Consider the following 21,333-nt stretch of genomic DNA (forward strand, 5'->3'; position numbering starts at 1 on the left):
TATGTAAAAATTATGGAGGTGGCATAAGGTATCAAAATGCCGTTAACTGTACTATGAAATAACAAGAGTTGGACGAGCAGCGCTCCACCCCAGGCTGCAGGAGCAGTGGGCACCTGTCTGTCTGCCCCAGGGCACTCTCAGTATCTGGCACACTGGCAGACACGTACCCGATGCCACTGGGTCCTGCTAGTACGCACGAAGGACAACAGAGATGCTCACTCATCCCCCAACTACAGGGAGATGGGCACATCCTGAGAGGCTATGAACATGGAGTTCGCTGTAGATTGTTTGTGTGGAGGGAAAACTTGAGGGCTTTTCTGCCCACTGAGAGGTCTCGGAAAGAGAAACTAAGGCTCTGTTTTGCCCACCTATTTACAATTCAGAGTTGACTATTGATGACACCGCGTTCAGCAGACATTTTGCTTCCAAGCATTCCCAACAATTCGAAGACTTTCTGGCTTTTTGGTTTGCTTGTCTTTGGTTTTGCTTTGTTCTGTCCTGTCTGATTCAGGAATTGTGAACTGGGTTCTTTACAAGCCTTTCACGTCCCAAGGTGGTCCGATGAGCCATGTACTCTCAGCGGGAGCCACACTGCCCCCAAGAGGGCAAAAACTGGTTTTGATGGCTAAAAATAACACATTTTATGTATAAAGCTCAGATGTAACTACAGTATATAAACCATTGCATAGTACAGTATATTAAAATTCACTGGGGAGGGTGTTATTCAAAGAAAATGTCTACAAAGGCTCCTGAGGGGCAATGATGAAAAACAGAGTGGGGAAACCCTACTCCACTTTCGCAACCTTGGCACTACTGATATGTGGACCACAGCGCTCTTTGCCGTGGGGGCTGTCCTGGAGACGCTGGGTGTTTAGCAGCATCTCTGACCTCCACCCACTAGATGATTGTTGCATCTCCCAGCTGTCTTCAAACTTTGCCAAATATCTCCTGGGAGGAGGGCAAAACCTGCCCCCATTACTGAACAGCTGGGCTAGAGGAAACTGTTGACAGGTATCAAATGCAAGTAGCCAGCAACTCAAGACACCGGGCCCTGGGCTCTGAGAAGTGCGAGCTTCTGAAGATGTGAAGATCCTCTCTCAAGAGGATGGAAGGAAATGTGTCCAGGTTCCTCCCCCAGGGCTCACTGGGCGTGGTGCAGAGCCCAGCAACTCTCACTGAATCACACGAAAAGATACAGCCATCAGTGCCCCAAAGAGGGCTTCACCATGAACACATGGGAGTCCAGCAGCTAATACACACCCTGCAGCTAAGACCTAAAAGGCTGAGAGGTATTTTTTCAATCCACTCAGCAAGTTCATTCATGAGCTTATATTTAGACACTTTTAATACTTTAACCAAAATTAATAGGTTCAGAGCACCAGGAAACGTTAAGCGATACGTGAATCAGCACTCCTAAATTGGATTAGGATTTTTGTAAGAATTGGTACATCAAACGTAAGTAAAATAAATCTCATCAACTACCGAGTAGGCTGAGGAGAGATAGTGAGACATATTATGTATCAGAAACAGGGATTTAGGAGATGGATCCAAAATCCAGTTCCATCTTTTCACTAGCCATGTGGCTTTGAACAACACAATCAATTCCAAAAATTTAAACGTTGAATGTTTTAAAATTTAAACCTGAAATAGCATGTGTGCGCTACGCTAACAGCACAAATGCTGGCACCTCGCAGAATGCCTAACAAATTACAGTTACCCAACGGGGACCAGTGATGTTACTCATCTCCTTCCTTCTTTCCTTCCTTCCTTCTTTCAATGAGCGTGAACACATACTCTTTATAACAAGTATAAAAATAAAGAGAAAATTACTAGAAGAAAATAGGAGACCAAAAACTAGAAAAAATATTTAAAATGTAGGGGTAAATGATATTTTGCTAATAATTAAGATGAAGACATAGTCCCTTATACACAAGACAGCTCACCAGTTCTCACTGAAGAGCCTTTTTCATGCTCTCTGCCAAGATCCATCGCTATGTACTATGACTGTGGCAACTGCTGTGACCAGTGTAGATTTCCACTTGTAAGGCACACCCCTACCTTCTAGTGTGACTTCCTTACAACATGACCAAAGACTAGAAGAGGAACTTTTTGACGTTTCTAGTTCTTTCTATTGTCCCAATATACAAACAGTATGGGGAGAAATTGCACTAGACTCTTGCGATCTCCTTACATAACTGACTTGACTTTAAAACTATGAAATTTCTTTCAGTACAATAAAAAAGAAATTCTTGAGCTCTAACAAGTAGGAAACTAATTCACAACAACCTTAGAAACAGAATAATAGAAAACTAGGGTTAAAAATACATTTTATAGAGCACATATGAGCAGTTCCCTGATTTCTCTAAGCCCTTTTTTCCATCTGTAAGATGGTATTCATGATAAAATACTATTAATAATACTATAATTTACAGGGTTGGAGTGGGAATTGAATTAAACAATGCATTAAAACACTCAGTTCGGTGTCTTGTACAATAGCATTTAGTAAGTGCTTGCGTTTATTATGTTGAGATTTATTATTCTTATTGTAATTGTTATCATAATTATTTAGGTCAATTCTCTTGTTTCATATCTGAAAAAAGAAATAAAGCTCAGAGATCAGTCGATTTGCTCATAGGTTATCAGGAAGAAACTGGAACCGAGACATCTTCCATTCTGTCCATGCTGTTTCCTCTCTATGCTGTTTATTCATTATATTCAAACCGCATTTAAGAGATTAGTGTATATATTCTACTCTGGTTCTCTTGTTCTTACTGCATAACAAATTAGTCCAAAATTTAGTGGTTTAAAACAACATCATTTTTAAAGCAAATCTCATAATTTAGTTGATCAGAAATCTGGGCAGGGTTCAGCTGGGTGATTCTCTGGCTCCACAAGCTGCTGAGTAGGGTGGCTTAGTGACATTCAGCTGGTGGACAGGTCGGTCAGGAAGGCTTCACTCACTTGTCTGGTGTCTTGGGAGGGATGGCTTAGAAGGCTGGGTTCAAGTGGGACCGTTGACCAGACCCTTGCATGTGGCTTCTCCAGGATGAACTCATGGTAGACTTCTTAGCTGGTGGCTCAGAGCTCCCAGAAAGCATGTTCTGAAAGGCCTGGGCGGAAGCTGCCGCAGCAAGGCTTCTTCTGACCCAGCCTCAGACGTCTCCGAAAGCCACTGCTGCCACATCCTGCTGGTGACGTCACTAAAGCCGACTCAGATTCAAAGAGGGCGAAATTAGACTCCACGTTCCCATGGGAGAAACAGCAACAAATCTGCAGCCATTGTTGGTCCACCACACAGACCTCGTGTAAATACAATTGATGACATTACTGCTCTTGAGAGTCAGGTCTCTGGGGTATTACGAACAAGGGCTCTGTCCTGTTACGTCTCATGTCGTGTGAATGTGTGTGCGTGCGTGTGTGAAGAACTTAACATGTCATAAATAAATACGATGCACTTAATAAAATTATATTGTAGCCTCATTGGAAAATGACCTTTCAGAGTCATTTTTCCAGAAATAAAAACAAGTAACATTGATGTCAAGTACAATTTTGCTCCCAGCCAAATTAAACACTGGGTTTCACAAAATGAAAGGGGAGCCATATGTTATTTTCAAAATGGCTTCCCAAGAGAGCAGGCAGTGTTGTGGAGAGGCATTGAAGCTGCGAAATGGAAAGACACTGTCAAAGAGGACTTATCACCTCCATGCGTAAGAAGCATAATCCCCAGTCCCTCGCCACCGAGAGATGGTCCAGAAAACCTAATGAAAATTCTAAGAGGGAATTAAATTTAATTTGTTGTTCTGGGCTTTGAGCAGACCCACAGCTATTCCAAGGGTATACTGAACTTTCTGAGTCTTCAAAAAATTATTTCAAAATGACTAATCTCAAGTTCAGAAGTTTAAAAAAAAAAAAGACACACACACAAAAACTTAAATAATTGGATTAAAGCAAGAGAAGACCTAAGATTTATTACTAACTCAATCTTTATGAATTTAGGCATTTCCCTTAAAAAAGGAAGAAACCCACACAGAACCTTTGAAAGACATCCCAGAACAAGAGAAAGAAGATGTCATTCTAAAAAGTGTGATGAAGAGGCAGGCTTTCACATACTGTTTACTATAGAAACTTGAAGAAAATTTTAGAAAACCATTTTGCAAGTTCAATAGTATATAAAATGACATCACCCCTAAGAAACAAAGGATTTTAAAAACTAAGAAAAATATGAATTTTTAAAATAAAATAAAAATAAGATTACATTAAATACAGAGGTATTTCCAATTCAAATTTTAAATTATAGGGTCTATGTTTAATTCTTGGAATGTATACTTACTAAAATCTTGGTTCCTTAGTGACATGAACATAATCACTTATTTGGTTCATTTTATGATGTATATAGAATATATATAACAAAATATAATACATACCCTACTATTTGTGTGCTAGCATATGTGAGTGTGAGGGTATGAACACATGGGATAAAGTAAATTAGTTATACAGTATAGGATACTGTGCAAATAAGATACATTAGAAAATGATTATTTATACATGAGTTATAAATATATGCATATACATATATACTATGCATAAAATACACGTATATATCATATATACACATATATACATATATACATGTAATCACATCAGAATAACAATACCAGTATTATTACCATTAAAAAGGTCAGTAAAACAAATGATTAACAAAAACATTTTAATATATCTTTGCAAATTTTTCCTTTGTTTTTAGATTATATCTCACTAGCGATGGGGGGACAGATGAAAATGTTTTACAATCATTTGAAGTAATTCTTCTCCATGAAGTTAAATCACCAACTTGATACAGAGTAACCTTCATTGTTTATATTTTGCCCTCAGTTTTTAGAGAATACAGATTTTGATCTGCTTTAATTTCATGCATAATTATGTATTATTATACCTATATTTATATAGTTCTGCAACTTTTTTCTATATTTAGAAAATTCTAGTTTCTGTATCTAGCCCCTCTATCCTGTCCCTGCTTCCTCTATAATAACCCCATTTTTTAGTTCTTTGATTTATCATGTATACATGTACACACAACACATATATATAAACACATACACATATACTACATATATATGCATATATATTCATATTTCTCCATTCCTTCCTTAAACAATAGGAAACTACACACAATCTTCCCCACTTTTTTTTAGCTTAGCAATATGTCCTAGAGATAACTCTTAACTTCTTTTCATAACTGACTAGTAATCAGAGCATGTGTGTTCTATAGTTTATGAAACTGGTCCCCTCCTTATGGATTTTGAGATATTTCCAGGCTTTTGCTAATACAGTCTTGCAATGTACAGCCCTGGGATTATGCAATTTATATTTTCAGCCAGAGCAATATAGAATTTTGATAAAAGCAAGAATCCATTCAATAAATCAATTATATAGATTGCAAGTGCTTAGAATATACCCCGCTTTCCTTCTTTTCTTATAAATGTACCGAAAGATGCAAAGTGAGAGAAACACCAAACTTAAGAATCCAAGGATAGTAAAGGTGTGATATAGGAAGACTGATCACTAAAACAATTAAATATTAAGGAGGATCTAAAAAGTTATTGATGTATTGATACAACATTGGAGACCAAATTCAAAATTATTTCTCAAAAGTGAAGGTGAATAATGCAAAAAATAAGAATTCAATAATAATAGTCTGGGTATAAAACCTTTAGGTTGTATTTTCAAAGACTGGGAAGTAGAAGGAGAGAAGAAAAAAGAATTTTGCTGAATTCTATTTTGTCCTTGGAGTAAAATCATACGATTTCACTGTTAACGTTAATAAGAAAAAAGTATAGGTTAAGCTTTTCAAAAACATTCTTCAAACATAGCCAAAGGATATATACCTTCAAAGATTAAAAAAAAAACTATCATTTCTAAATCACTAGAGAAAACAAAATTAAGCATAATTAAGTAAAACATGTAGTATACGGAAACATATGAAAAACAAAGCTCCAGTAAGATGATCAAAATGGTCATGAGTAGATCAGTTGTAACAATAAATGTAAATGAGTCAAATTGTCTTATTACAGTTTCTCAGACTGTGCTTACATACAATGCAGTGTCATACTGCTCATAAAACTGCCTGCAGGCAATACAAGGCAAACTTTAAGTCACACAGACCAGGTTTAAAACCTGAGCTCTACCATTATTAATTATTTAATACCATGCAAGTCATGTTTATGCTTTAGGTTTCACTTCCTCCACCCTTACAATGGACTACCCACCTCCCAAAGTTTCTGTGAGGATTGGAAAAGCTTTCTTTCTTAAGGCTGACAAAGATCTTTTATTGAATCCTTACTTTGCGTAACATTGATATACTCTTATACAAATGGGTTAAAAATAAAGAGGATGGGCAAATAGACAAAATGTAAGACAGTATCAACTGTAGAACACAAGATCAAAGCTATTATTATATATTGACAAAGAGCACAGTTTTTAAATGAATGATCACATACCTTTATGTGTCAAATAATATACAATCCAAAGATATAACACAAAATACATTAGAATGCAAAAGAAAAATGACAGACAAATAATACTATGAGACTAACAATCCATTTTCAGAAACGGAGGAATCAAGGCAGAAAAAAAAGGCACACAAAGAATTTCAATTATATAATAATAACGTTGATTTGACACATTGTAAAATGACTATAATTCAATAAAAAAAGTTAAAAAATAATAATAATAATGTTGATTTAATTGATATAAATCAGAATTGGTATCTTTCCATGGTACATGGAAACTTTGCAAAGTATATATAATAAAATCACTAAGGAAAGGAAAAACTTTTTGGATTTTTTTTTGTTTTAAAGCCTCCTAGAAATTACATCCATTATCCAGTGAAAAATTATTAGACATAATATACTAATCCAACTCTAAAAAACTCAAAAATAATTTATAAGAATGTGGCACCACTTAACAACAGTAATTAGAAGTTACACTTTACCCTATCTTATGTAACTGCATACTATAAATCATGTTTTAATGTACAGATGAAACAAAATTTGCCGTTATACACGCCAAATACCACATAATTAAAATTATAGAAACAGTGCACATTTAATGGTAAATATGTAGTATTGAATGGTAAAGAGTTACACCGTGGTACCATGACACGGTAAAAATTTCTTACCTGTAACAGAGGACAGCTAATAAAATTCACCTTGCTTTGGTTTCTGAGACTCACAAGCTGAATATTTTCTTTGTAATTCTTCAAATAATGGAATACTGGTATTTATTGGATCATCGTTTTTCCCTCTATGACTGTTTTACTACCATTTCAAATTCATTTCCTTCCTTCTTTTATTAAAAAAAAACAAAAAGATGACTCTGAAAAACTCAGTTCAACTTCTAGTACTCTGGCTTAAGATCCAAGGTTATAAAGAGTTGGTAGCACTGAACAGCTGAAATGAAATTTTTCTGACGTCTTGGTGCAAACCCAACCAATTACAAATAAAAAATCCTGATAGCTTTCAGGTTTTAAAGTAACAGAAGGCTATAAAATGTTGGAACACTAAGAAAGCAATCTCAGATTTTCAAACAAATACTTCTTGGAAACTATTGTACAAATCCTCTCCAAATCTATCATCCTTTCCATTGTACTACGAAGATACAAAGCAAAACACATGAGATTTTTTTCCATGAAAATTTCATAATTTATTAGAGGATCATTTATGCAACATAAATAGCTTTCAAATATTCACAGAGTGTATGGCAATAATCTGTTCTCAACATCTGTCCTCAGCAGCAGCTGATATGGTAGTACAACATTTCAAGGTCTAGTACAGGAGAAGCCAACAGAGGAGCTCTGCTCTCAAACCGTGTCTCCCCGCATTCTCTCCTGGGCAAGCTCACTCTGCTCTGTGGTTTTCCATCCCAGCTATACCCAGTAACTCTCAAACATATGCGTAGTCAAGACCGCTCCTCTGTAATCTAGATTTATATATACACTTACCTTCTCAGTATCTTTGATGTCTGAACGTATCTCAAAATCATTATGGTCAAAACAGAATACACAGCTCTTTCTCCAAAAAGAAATTTTCCACCTTCTCCTCCCTCACATCCCAGTGAATTCACCTATTTATTTAAGCTAAAACCCTAGGAGACACTCTTGATTTCTCTCTTTCTCTGAAAGTCTACACCTTACTTATTGATAATTCTACTGTCTACTCAAAATAGATCCCAAATCCGACCATTGCTCACCCCCACTGATAGAGCACTATCTTTTCTGTAGACTTAGTACAACAGCCTCATAACTGGCCTCCCTGCCTCCACTTTTGTTTGCTGCAAATCCATCCTCCAAAAAAACAACCGTCAGACATCCTCTTTCTGTGAGAATAGATCACCTGTCAACTCCCTGTTTAAGGTCCACCACCAGCTTCCCATCGCTCATAAGATGACATTCCAAACTCCCTACCATGGCTTATAAGGTCTAACTTCTGACTACTTTTCCAATCTCATTGTCCTCTTCTGTCCTGTTCCCTCACATTGTTCTAGCCACTGTGACGAAGGTTGTTTCCAACCTAAAGCCCTTGCAGGTGCTGTTGCTTCTGCCTACAATATACCCTCCCCAGACATTCATGAGACAACTGCCTTTTCACTGTTCAAGTTACAAAGAGCAGGTTCTCAGAGAGGCTTCCTCCCCCTGCGCTAACGCAGCTCTCCGCCAAGCATCACGTTACCTCACTTCATCCTCTGCGCGGCCCTAGCACGGCCTGACGTTGGGTTACGTTATATTATTGTACTACGTTATTTGACATTTTCACTGTTTGTTGGCAGGTGTACTGTACGTCTCCCACCATGGGAACAGCATCCCCTGGAAAGCAGGAACTCTCGTTTTCCATCACAATTGTATTGGTAGCATTGTTCTGGTACCAAGAACAGTGCCTGGCTCATAGAAGACTTTTAATAACTATGCATTTTTGTGGTTGATTATAACAAAACAATGAAGTTAATTTCTTCAAGTAATAAAGACAGATAATAAAATTAAGTACACCTGAGGTTAATTAGGGTAAGCTTCCTTCAGCAGGGAAGTTTTAGATTTATCAAATCTATAAGCTATTTCCATCACTGAGTTTTCAAAAGCTGTTCTAATGTTGTATGGAATATATCTCTTTAAAATGAATGGAAAATTTCAAATTAAAAAAAATTAATGTAAAAATAAGGATGTCTCTCTATCAAAGCCAATCAATTCTAAGCAGTAGTCCAACAGTATCTCAGTATTTTGCAAGTCAGAGCTTGACTGTATAATGAAACACATATCATAATCAAAGAAATGTAATTTTGAAATCAAATAGCAAAACGTTCCTGCATACATTCCACACACACACTCATTTACACACCAACATAATTTCCATCAACACTTTTAGGAAGTCAGTTTGAAACTCATGCCCACCTGTCCTCATTCTGGAAGGATTCCACCACTAGGAGACCTTGGAGAAGGGAAATTGATTCACTTGTGAGGTTGCTTAACTGAGCAGTAACCCTGCGGCTTCAGTCCCTCACCTCATGCCGGGTCCAGCGGGAAAAGAGGCCACGGCCACTGGTGAAGCCATTGTAACTCCTCCTCAGGCACACATCAGCCCGCACCTCCCTGCTTTACTGGGGCCAGACAATCACGTGCATACATACAGAGAGCTGCTCCAGGGACGGGTAGCCCAAGGATACTTAATCTTTTTTCTTTTTACCAAAAAGGCTCTGAGAAAAGAGGAGATGGCTGAAGTAACATCAGCATGGTCCCCGCCCACAAAAGCACCATCAAGGAACACTCCCCTCTCTGAGGCCTGGTGGCTGTTGAGTTTACCTGTTGAGAAGCTGGTCCAAATCTCCACATGTTGTACCCCTCACTGTAGCCTGGCTGCATCTGCCTCCCCCACCACACCAGCAGCTCCTCAGAGAAAAGGAATAGGTCCTTTCAACCCAAGATTACCAGGAACCAGCACATTTTAGCCCAGGGAAGGCACTCAAGGCATGCTTACGGAGTGAATAAACAATTCCGAATCAAACTCTGCCAGGCTCAGCATCTAAGAAGAACACAAGGCTTCTGCTGGAAGGTCTCCTGGCCCCAAACTTCCCGTGGTCATCAGCTGCCGCTGCCTCTATGACCAGTCTCAGTTCCAACACCCACCACGCAGCTCCCACTCTGCTGGTGACTGTCCAGCACCCACATCTCCTTGTATTCAGGACTGTCAACCATGCTGGTATTTTTTCATGACTTACTTTACCGCTGCCATTATAATGACATGATGTTCACCAAAACATCCAAAAATCTCTTAATTTTCTTCCTGGCCATTGAAAATACAAACAGAAAACTTACCATACCATCATGGAATCATGTCAAAGGACATATATTAAGACAAATGAGAGGGTCACAAAGCAGAATGTATCATCTGTTTCCTGTTTTGTAAGCACATGTGTGCGCCTAAGTAGGTACATATAGAAAAAGGAATGTAGAGCAGATGCCAAAGCATTAACAGCAGAGTCTTTATGAACCTGGCTCTCTTTTCCATACTTTTCTATACCATGAAATAAATCTCTTACTATGAAAATACCAGTTGTCAAAGCAAAAAATATATATATATATACCACCAAAAAACAAATGTTTAGACTATTTCAGTTATTTGGATAAAGGCATCTTTAACCTGGGAGAACCATCAGGTTCAAAGAGAAGAAGAAATAAATGTGAGTGTGAGCACTGCTCCATCTCCCGCACCTTACCCGACACCCTGCGTGGAGGGACCCAAACATTTGTTAAATAAATGGGCTAACCATTTCCCGAAGTCGAATGCTCCCTGAGGCGTCTCCACCGGCAGACCTCAGCCTGACCCAAATCTCTGCACTTGGCATTTTCATTTCAAACTAGTCTCCACATACTATTTCATCATAAAAAGGAGTGAATTTTTTTCCATCAGTATTGAGATATAATTGACATACCACAACACTGTATTAGTTTAAGGTGTACGGCGTAATGACTTGAAATATGTCTATATTTGCAAAATGATTGCCACAATACATTTAATTAAATGTCGAAAAAATAAAAATAAAACTGGTCTCCAGCCCACAAGAGACAGACAACTAAGAAAGAAGATCTTTCTTAGTTTTTAATTGTTTGAAAACATCTTTAAATCATTTTCTTTTTTTTCCAATTGTTTTTATCCTGGTAAAAATCCACACAGTGACATAAAATGTAATTTATCTCAACCACTTTTAAGTATGCAGTGCAGGGGTGTTCAGTACATTCTCATTGTTGTGCCATCACCATCACCACGCATCCCCAGAACTCCTGCCATCCCGCACAGCTGAAGCTCTGTGACCTTTCACTAACTCCTCCATTGTTCCCTGTCCCCAGCATTTCTACGTTTTGCCTCTATGATTTCAACTACTCCAAGTACTTCACGTAGATGGAATCATACAGTATTTGTCTTTGTGAGACTGACCTTCTCCACTTCACAGACTGTCCTAAAGGTCCATCCATGTTGTAGTATGTACAGAATTTCCTTCCTTTTTAAGGCTGAATATCATTCCATATGTACATGCCACATTTTGTTTATCCTCTCATTGGTTGATGGACTCTTGGGTTGCATCCACGTTTTAGCTATTGCAAACTATACTGCAATAAAAATGCATGCACAAATATCTCTTCAAGACTCTCCTTTCAGTTCTACTGGGTACGGGCTCAGAAGTGGATTTGCTGGATAATAATTACCAATTCTATTTTTAATTTTCTGAGGAACAGCTCTACTGCCGTCCACAGCAGTTGTAGCATTTGACAGTCCCACAAACAGTGCATGAGTGTTCCAATTTCTCCACCTTCTCACCAAGACTTGTTCTTTTCTCTTCTTTTTGACAGTAGCCATCCCTATGGGTGTGAGGGGGTAGGTATCTCATCGTTTGGATTTGCATTTCCCTAATGATATTTTTGCTTCAGAAGCATTTTTTTCTGACTCTGAAGATGAAAAATCTTTCCTGTCTTAACCAGCCAAAGCCACACCACTCGAGTTCCCATGGTATTTTTCAGCTGGACTCCTTCTCTGACACCTTCTATTATGTGAAGAGACAGAAAGTGAAGCTGGTAGTTAAATTATTTGTATCTTCACTCACAGAGAGTACCCTGACAATCCCAGGGAATAATTGTCAAATATTTCTTCAAAAGAAAAGTACATCTAATCCCTGAAGAAAAACTACCTATTAATTTGACTGTCTGGAAGCACAGGAAACATGCCTGAAGAATACGAGGTTCTTACCACTACTCTGCAAAGGGTCCTCATTACCCAGAAGTTTCAGAGAACTGACGAAGCTCTGAATCCAGGGGAGCCATCAATTTGGCTTTTATCCACGTCTCTCTCTGAACCTCAAAGTGGGACTTTTCTTGGAGTTCCAGTCAATTACTTTGATAACATGATTATTTCACCTACACCACGTCTGCTCTGAGTTATTAATGCCTTCTTACCACCACATCCTTGTGAAAATGAGTGGTAGATGAGGTGTTTGGCGTAACTGCAGAACTTCCAGGGGTACTGGGCTGGGATGGCTAATTGAAGTGGGTTTCAGGCTGCCTGTTCTACTAAAAGAATGTCAGGTGTCTGCAGTCCATCACACCAGGCTCAGGTAAGGTGCAAGTAATGTACTTCTGCATCTATAAACGTCAGTTTTATCTTTCTGTAAAAGTCACCTGATCAAAGCTAGTATTGCGTTTTAAGTGTTATTGACAAAGTACAGAAAACTGTATTCCAAAAGTAGTACTTTTTTAGTTTGAAAATAAAAATGAATTATTCTAATAGTTTTCCCATTATAATATGATTCCATCACACTGCCTATGAATTCAATCCATTTACCTGCCAAGCTCAAAGGTTACAAGTAGGGGAGGGGGAGACAGCTCAGCGGCAGAGCACGTGCTTGGTGTGCGTGAGGTCCTGGGTTCAATCTCCAGTGCCTCCATTAAGGGGAAAAAAGATTTTTTTAAAAAGTATAATATTATACATCAACTATAGTTCAATAAAGAAGGACATCATTAAGAAAGTGAAAAGACAGCCCACACCCACAGAAAGGGAGAGTTAAAATTAAAAAGTAACAACTGTATGGTTACAATTAATGTCCTCATTTCAGCCACAAGAATGTCTTACAAACTCTTTTTGGATTTCAGACCCTTTTGAAAATCTAAACAAAATTTTGCATCTTGTCCCCAGAAAAATGACAGAATCCAAATGTGGAAAGTAGTTTCAGAGGGTTGTTGATGATCCCTCTAGAAAGCCCACGTACAGAGTCCTTCCTACATCAGAATCCTTTGCGATGCTGGTTATAGTAGGAGATTTCTGAGTAGGAGAAAGGCGTCTCCATTTTTAACAAAAGCCCTTGTGATTGTAATGAATATGAGGACTTGAGAGCCAGTGTCCTAGAGGATGACAGATCTTGAAGTTGACAGAGCCAGGTGAAAAATTCCAGATGCAGAAGGCAGGGCTGCAAGGTAATGGGATGGGTTTTTAGCTCTCTGCAGAATCAGTCTTACTATCATCACATCTGTGGAGGGGATGGGGGAAGGAAATCCTAAATCCAAGATGTACACATATAAGAAAAATAAATCATGTAACTACATATGCTTTCTATACCGGAAATACTATGCTAAACAACTATACTGTAGCATTCCCAGTAAAGGGTTCTTACCTTGAAATGGTTAACATGCTAATGGTTAATGGATGCAAATGTGAGCAGTGGAACACAAAGGAGCCTGCACATGAGTGAATCATGACCACAGTCTACACGTGGATGGACACACCCAGCTCCTTCAGCATCCAGCCCAGCCCTCACACATCTTCTCATCCCCAAGCATGGAAAATAATGCCTTGTTTACAATGGATGTTCAACAGTACCCTTTGGATTTAAGTCTACCCAGTCTTTGCTAACAACTCTATTCCACATCCACCTTGTGCCTAATGATAAAAGACTTCATGGAGGCCCATCATAGTATTAAAATGGGATTGAATAAAGCTGGAAATTTGACAAACCGTACTTGTTCTTCTCTTAATTCTGGAAGAGCCCTGATCAATACACACTTGTCTACACTCAGTCCATTCTAAGATGGACCTTCCAATGGTTGGAAGAGGTCAAAGCTATGTATCTGCTGCTTATTGCCAAAGCTGCCACTTAGGAGTGGAGTATAATTCACATAGAGTATCATTACTATTAGAGAAGAATGAGAACAACTTATAAGTGCGTACTTAGGAAGACCAGTTTCTTAATTTCCATATCACGTTCACTATACAAAAAATGATAATGAGAATGAAACAACCCATGTTCATCCAACCCATTAGACATGGGGTCTACAGTTAGACATGGGCTAAGTTAATAATTTGGTAGAAGAAAAAAAATTATCTTTTGAGAGATCATGGAGCACTTGAGGAATCAGAGAAAATCCAAGAAGCACAAGATATAGACAAAACTTTCCCATTGTGTCAAGAGGTCCTCTGATCCATGGAAGCCCATCTGTGCCCACCATCTTGTTTCAACAGCATTTGGTACGTTCGTCCACCTACCTAGACAATCATGATGGTAACACAGAAGGGAGAGGGGATACAAGAAGTGAGGTCAAATGGGTTTTGATTCTGCGATATCACACAGCAGAAAGAACCTGAGACCTGGACACAAGTAATTTTGACTTGAGACTTGACTCCGTGGCTTTATAACCACAGAACAGCCAAGACTGCTGTAAGAATCAAGCAAATTAACCATTATGGGTGCCCTCTGCCTAGAAAATGCAGAGGTCACTTTCATGAGACAAATATTACACATTTTTTTCTAATGATATAGAAGTCTGTATGTTAATATCGTTTAGGTCATATTTGGGGTATGAAACTTCTCAGACTGCAATTAGAAGTGTATATACGGTTACTTTGGTACTTAAGTTATTAAGACTCTTTGAATGTAAGTCAAGAAATTTTGACTATACTAATTCTATCCCAAAGCAAAAAAAAAAAAAATCTCTTTAACATAGATAGAATAACAGTTAACTTTAAATTTCTTCTTAAGAGAAAGCCAACATCATCATTTGTAAAAAGGTGGATGTCTAAAAAGCAGCCAACATACACATCATCAAATTACATCATAAACACTTGCACCGCAAGCCACACACACACCCATCACACACACATACTATACACACGCACACACACATATGTGTGTATACAAATCACTATATAATCTTGGCTTATCTTTCATTTCCTAAACTCTACCTAGCAATCATTGACTCTCATCTGCCAATTAAAATCTACTGCAAATTTATGTCTTCCAGATTAACGTGCTTTTCGAAAAAGAACACATAATCTGGTAGCAGGGGAGTGGAGAGATTTTACTCAATGAGAGATTTAATTAAATCATTATTTTCTCACCATATTTTACCAGAAACAAATTATGTTCAATCCTAAGAAGGTAATCCTTCTCCATGCTGTTTCAGGAAAATTTAGAGTCACAAGACCAGCAACAGCGAGCCCAGGATCGTGTAAGGTAAATGCCACCATTTCAAACCCCAAAGTCAATTCACAGTAGCAATTTCAGAGATGCAAAGGGCCTGGCAAGAGTATTTATTTCCTCCAAGAATCCTCTGCAAGCAAACTGTCCATTCAGCAGTTCTGCAGGCTCCTGTTTCACCATGCGACAGGCCCACTTATTCATAAACAAATCATTAACATTCTTGACATAAATCCATAGTGGACCATTAATCCCAGCTATGATAATGTTTTAGTCCATTTGCTTTGCCCATCATGAATGGGACTGTTGTTTCCCAGAACCCATCCCTGACAAATAAGAGACAAATTATGCCCCGTGAGAAAACTTGGAGAATGAACGGCTTACACGGCAATTACTGTCTCATTATCAGGCTCATGGCGAAATAGATCCTGTGTGCTTTGGGTGAAAAGTAGATTTTTCTTACTCAGACCGAAAAATACAAGTATATACAAAATTATTTGCCAAGGTGACTTTTACTGCTTAGATTCCACTGCAAGCCACACTCTAGGGACAGTCCTTATAAAAAACAAATTAAAAATTACTGCCTAAAGAAAAAATTATTGTTGATAAGTCATAGCTTGTACAACTATAAAAAAAATACCAAAGGTCCTAAGAACTATAATAGCAATGATTGATACGGCCTTTTAGTGTTTCAATGTTCAATCTATTCGATATAAGAGTTGTCAGGAAAGGAATATGAGTAACAAAGAAACGATAATCAGGGCATAAAAAACGTATTTCAGTTAAATAGCCCCCATGTCCTCACAAGTCTCTTAAATTCAGTCTATACAAAGTCCCAGCAGAATTTCAGCAAGAAACCTCTTCACGGTCAAAAAGCATTGGATACGCACTCATACATAAGGAGTACTGTGCTGTATGTTTTTATGTTTTAGGGTAAATGGATCCAACTCTAGCTCTTTAACCCTGACACTGTAAGTTAAATAAATATGCTGGCAACTCTACCAAAGCAACCAAATCCAACGTTTTCCTGTCCATATCGGTACCCATAGTTCGACCTACCAACCATCTCCTGGGCTTCACCCCAGGCTAGTGCCCTGTCAACCATCACTTCTCACATTTGCACTGGCAAGGACAAGACATGAGCCTACCCAGTCTCCACGAGGTATCTGGTTTCCAACAACTGTTCAGCGCTTCTTAAACTTTATGTGTAGAAGAATCACTTGGAGATTTTGATCAAATGCAGATGTTGGAGCAACAGGTGTGGGGCGGCACCTAATAATAGCCTGCATTTCTATTGTGCTCCCAGGTGATGCTAATACTGCATCCTTGGCCCATCCTTGGCCCATCCTTGGAGAAGCAAGGTGGGAGATGACCATGTTTGACTATGGCTTGGGAGATCAATAGCTTGGTCCTCTTTTAGACATGAAATGGAAACTCTTCTGTTTTAATTTTGCTTTTCCTGTTACTAATATATTAACTTAAACTAAATTAATAAATATAAAATTGAGAACCATGTTTTACATGGTTTAATTTAGAGTAAGATTTAAAGTGCAGAAATCTGTAGAAATACTTACATAGCATTGGAGTGGGGTCACCCTACTGATGACCTGGATTTGAATTTTATTCCACTCTTTCATTAAACAAAACCATGGGGCCATAAATGCAGAACTGAACTTCTCTTGGCCTCAGTTTCCTGATCAGAAAAATGTGAGTGAAAAATATTCACCTTGTAATCTTAGCCCGGGATGAAATAAAAACACACGAATACTGCCTGAGCACAGGAGATCTTTGCCAATGTGAGTGTCTCTTCTTGCTGCCTTCGATTATTATCAAACATTATCAAACACATCAAACAGCTTAATGCTGGCTCCAGCAGATGAGCTCAGTCTTGAGGAAAAGATGCAGCTGGATCTGGACCTGGATCTGCTCTTTATGAGCTATATCCATCCTCAGGCAAATCACTTTACCCAGCGGTTCTCAGATGTGGATTGTCAGACCCGCAGCAAGTTGGCTGTATAATAATCACTTGATAAAAATTCAGAGTCCTCTGCCTGCCAGCTAGGCAGAGCTGTTTTCAGACAAGTCTGAGATAAAAACTTAGAATCTTCTATAGTGATTCTGCTCTATAGCAGGGACTAGAAACCACGGTCTTCATCTTCAGAGCCTCAGATACCTGGACTACGATGCCGGACCACCTATCGCTGGGGTTTTTTAAACAGAGCTTACTTAGTGAATAGCCAACTGCGACCAGGCATAAGTCCGGGTCGTCATTCCTACCCTCAAATACGGGCTCAAAGAATGAACTCACAGTGACTCTTCTTGGCCGTAAGCATCTCTTCCCTGCATGTGCCCCCGTTTCACAGCTCTGGCTGTATCTGGATCAAAAGCAATCGCAGGCTTCAGTTCCTGGTGTTCTCCTCTTTTAATCGCCACCACAAACTGGGTTGTGACGGAGACGCCTTCACTGAGTCTTCCTGCCTGTTGAGTTCAGTGAGTGAGCCCCGCCAGGTGGCCTCCGGACTCAGGCTTCCTCCAACACGACTGTGTAAAGCAGAACGACAAACGCCCCATCACTACCCAGCCACTGGCATCCCTGGGGCATGGCCTCGTGAATCCCCACGAAGAACCCTCTCGGTCAGAAGAGAAGGATCTTCTCGCAGCTCATGGCTGTGTCTTGTCTCTTTGCCCACTTCCCATCTGTGCTTGTAAGTGGTCCTAGTAACAATATCATAAAAAGAAACATATACCCCTCCGCTCCAGTTTTAGAGGATAAAGATTCCATTTCTAATTACAAATCTCAGGTAGGATAGAATAAAGCTAATAGAACATATTAGCTCAGGCAGCTGAGTTTTATGCAGAGAATTAGAATTTGGCTTTTTGTTTTTCAAGATCATAGAAATCATCCCCTTCACTGTTTCATTCATTTCTCATCCTCCCTCCCCCCACCCTATCTTCCTTCCTCTCTGCAGCATCTGCAATTCTATGAACTCGCTGAAGCCACTCCTCACCAAACATAATATTATTAGACCTATCTAAATTATGGGTGAGTGTCACTTACAATCAGATACAATACAGTGCCTGATCAGATACACTCAGATACAATACAGATACAATCAGAGAGACAGAGAAATAGAGGTAGACGATTAGATACATAGAAAGACAGACAAGTAAGTGGTTAAAAAAGAGAGAGAGAGATCGGGGCTGTGAATTGGTGTTCTGGTTTCCAATCCCAGAGTTGTGCAGGAATTAGAGAAGCACGCAACTGATTCTGAGCTTCCTTTGGGGGACAACAGGGAGTGGCCAGAACTGTGGCAACAAAAGGACACATGCCCACTGTAAATGCAGAGCCCCCACTCAACTTTGGACAAAAATGAAGCAAGAAGAGGAGGTAAACACTGCCAAAGAGTCAAATTTTCCAAGACAAGCCAGAAGGCAAGATATTTATATGAAATCTCCTTATCTTTTGGCATTTGCTGCAATTCAAAACTTCTACAAGCACTGTGTTGGCCAAGGGAGATACACCAGCGAGGTCAGGGTGGCTTGCTGGCCAGCCACTTGCAAACCTCCACCTAGATGGTCTCTGTGGCAGGGATGCTGGCTGGCCACCAGAATCTGTTTTTTCCCTCCTTCCTGGGGACTAAGCTGAACCACACTTCTCCGCCTTCCTTGGAATTAGGGATGAACTGATGGCTGAGTTCTAGCCAATAGAATCTGAGCAGAAATGTATGTGCCTCTCATGAGCAAAGACCATAAAGAGGCAGCTGTGCCTCCTCGTGCTACCTTCCCACTTCACACGAACAACAATAAGCCCAAAGGGCAGCCGACCCAAAACAGGGAAGAGGCAGGGGTCCCTGAATCACCATGTGGAAGGGAGCCACCCACTGTCCAGGAGACCGGCATTTCGATTGTGGGTTAGAAAAACAAACATCTACAGTGTTTTACGCACTTTCTATTCTAGGGGTTCTGGTACTGCAGCCAGGCCTGACTGATTTAACACAGACTCCGGATGTCTCACCTTTAACTTGGAAAAATAGTGAGCCTTCGTCATCCCTGAGATGTCCTCAAATGTGAGTGGAATGCTTTCATTTTTCTCTCATAAACATGCTTGTCTTTAATTCTGATTGCATTAGGTCCTCCATGACTATTCAGATTAGTTGAATTTTTACTGACCAATTGCTTACGGGCAGAAATTACGATTTTCCAGAGCCCGCAGAATCAGATCAAATTCAGAAACAAGATTATCACGACATTTCTTAGGGTCAGATTCAGAAATAGGATTATCTTAACATTTCTATTAAGGAAAGATTACCACAGATGGAAGTGTAAAGCATCTTGAAAATCTTCTCAAGTAAACCCTTTTTTTGAACCACAAAATATCTCCCAATACTTTTTATAGCGTTCCCTTCCCTAAATTTTTGCTTACTGCCCTTTCTTCCAATTGAGATACCCACCCACCCCTCCAGAAAGTTTAGTATCACTAAGGGAAGAAATATGGTTAAAATATGGAAGGACATTGGGAAGATGGGCATTCTAGATTAGAAGGAAGAGTTTGCCACAAAAACTCGAAGTGGGAGAAGCCAGAAGACATCAAGGCACTGTTTCCAATATCTTTTGCTACACAGGTAGAAATAAAATTCAAAGAATGGAGCTTTTGGTGTTATAACTGTATTTCGTTATGTGCAGATAATTTGTTGGGAAAGTGAGAAAAAGGCTGAAGGCCATGGGCCAATATGGCACTAGAAGCCAGCAGCGAACCACGGCAGGCCATGGAGTAAGGTCCATCCTTCCAGACAGGCTTTGTTTCTACTAGGCAGTCCCCTCCAGGCAGGGCACCTAAAAGCTTGGCAAAAACAGTTAAAGAGGGGTAATCACTTTTTCCATGCACTTTCAGCCAATAGGATTTAATTAAGTATATTTTAATTAAAATTAAATCATGTTTTTTGTGGCTGCAGACAGCCCCTGCTGAAAATTTCATTAACTAGGGTTTTCTAAAACCCCTTTGCAAATAAAGCTGCCTAACAATGAAGGAATACTTAGGGCAGTGAGGTTGTATTCCCTCCTCAAAAGCTGGGGACGGAGATGGGGCAGGGGGTGGTGACGTGATTACATAAAAGAGATTACACAACGAGATATGTGAACAAATATGGCAGGTTGGTTGGTGAGGGGGTAGAAATCCACAAACCAGAGGGTTGAGCAAAGGAGCATTTACTAGATTCGAAATTCCGTAACCCTTCATCTGAGAAATGCAGTTTCTGCATAATCGAGATACTCCTTATGTCTTGCACTCATTTATTCATTCCATACATTCATGGGTGGGAAGTGCTCTGAGGAAAGTGGTCCAAATACCAAAGTGATGCCTCTAAGTGCCAAATCTTTAGATGACTGTGATGTACAAAACATCTTTAGTTGCATGCTTGTGGTTTTCTTAAACAAAGTGTAAGTAAAATGCAGTTCTTTACTGATAACGTTTACTTCTGATGTGGACATAAATTATACTGCTTGGCTAAAGGGGAGAAATGCTCTCATGGGCCATTGGGAAATGTGCGATTCTCTGTCCCTAAGGCACATTGAACCACATTTATATTTTCCACAAACAGTTGTGAGCTCTCTGTCACGTCCACAGAATATGATGCCTGGGCTGTAATGCCTGAGGGCCAGACTCTGGATGTGTTCTGGATGGATGAGGTTGTCAGAAAAGTAACTTTTTAAGAGAGAGAGCATCACAGTGCAGTTTTATACACACCCTCCAACAGCAAGATCACACAGTGGTTGAGGCTATTACCACATTTTGGCTAATATGAATTTTAAGAAAATTATACATTCTAATTA

The 21,333-nt window shown here is 39.3% G+C and overlaps 1 protein-coding gene across 3 annotated transcripts in view; it reads right to left on the minus strand.

Annotated features, from left to right (window-relative positions):
- PID1 (phosphotyrosine interaction domain containing 1) overlaps positions 1-21,333 on the minus strand; it is a 205,965-nt gene that overhangs the window by 130,682 nt on the left and 53,950 nt on the right. The window contains exon 2 of one of the 3 annotated variants that reach the window (XM_072961802.1): positions 17,813-18,045. The exons of 1 other annotated variant lie outside the window; for it this stretch is intronic. The gene's annotated coding sequence lies outside the window, so the exon portion shown is untranslated. Of the gene's footprint in view, positions 1-17,230; positions 17,696-17,812; positions 18,046-21,333 lie in introns of those variants that run through there. One more of the 3 variants, XM_072961803.1, reaches the window with a different exon arrangement.

This window comes from Vicugna pacos, chromosome 5, assembly GCF_048564905.1.
Source record: "Vicugna pacos chromosome 5, VicPac4, whole genome shotgun sequence".
NCBI lineage: Eukaryota > Metazoa > Chordata > Mammalia > Artiodactyla > Camelidae > Vicugna > Vicugna pacos.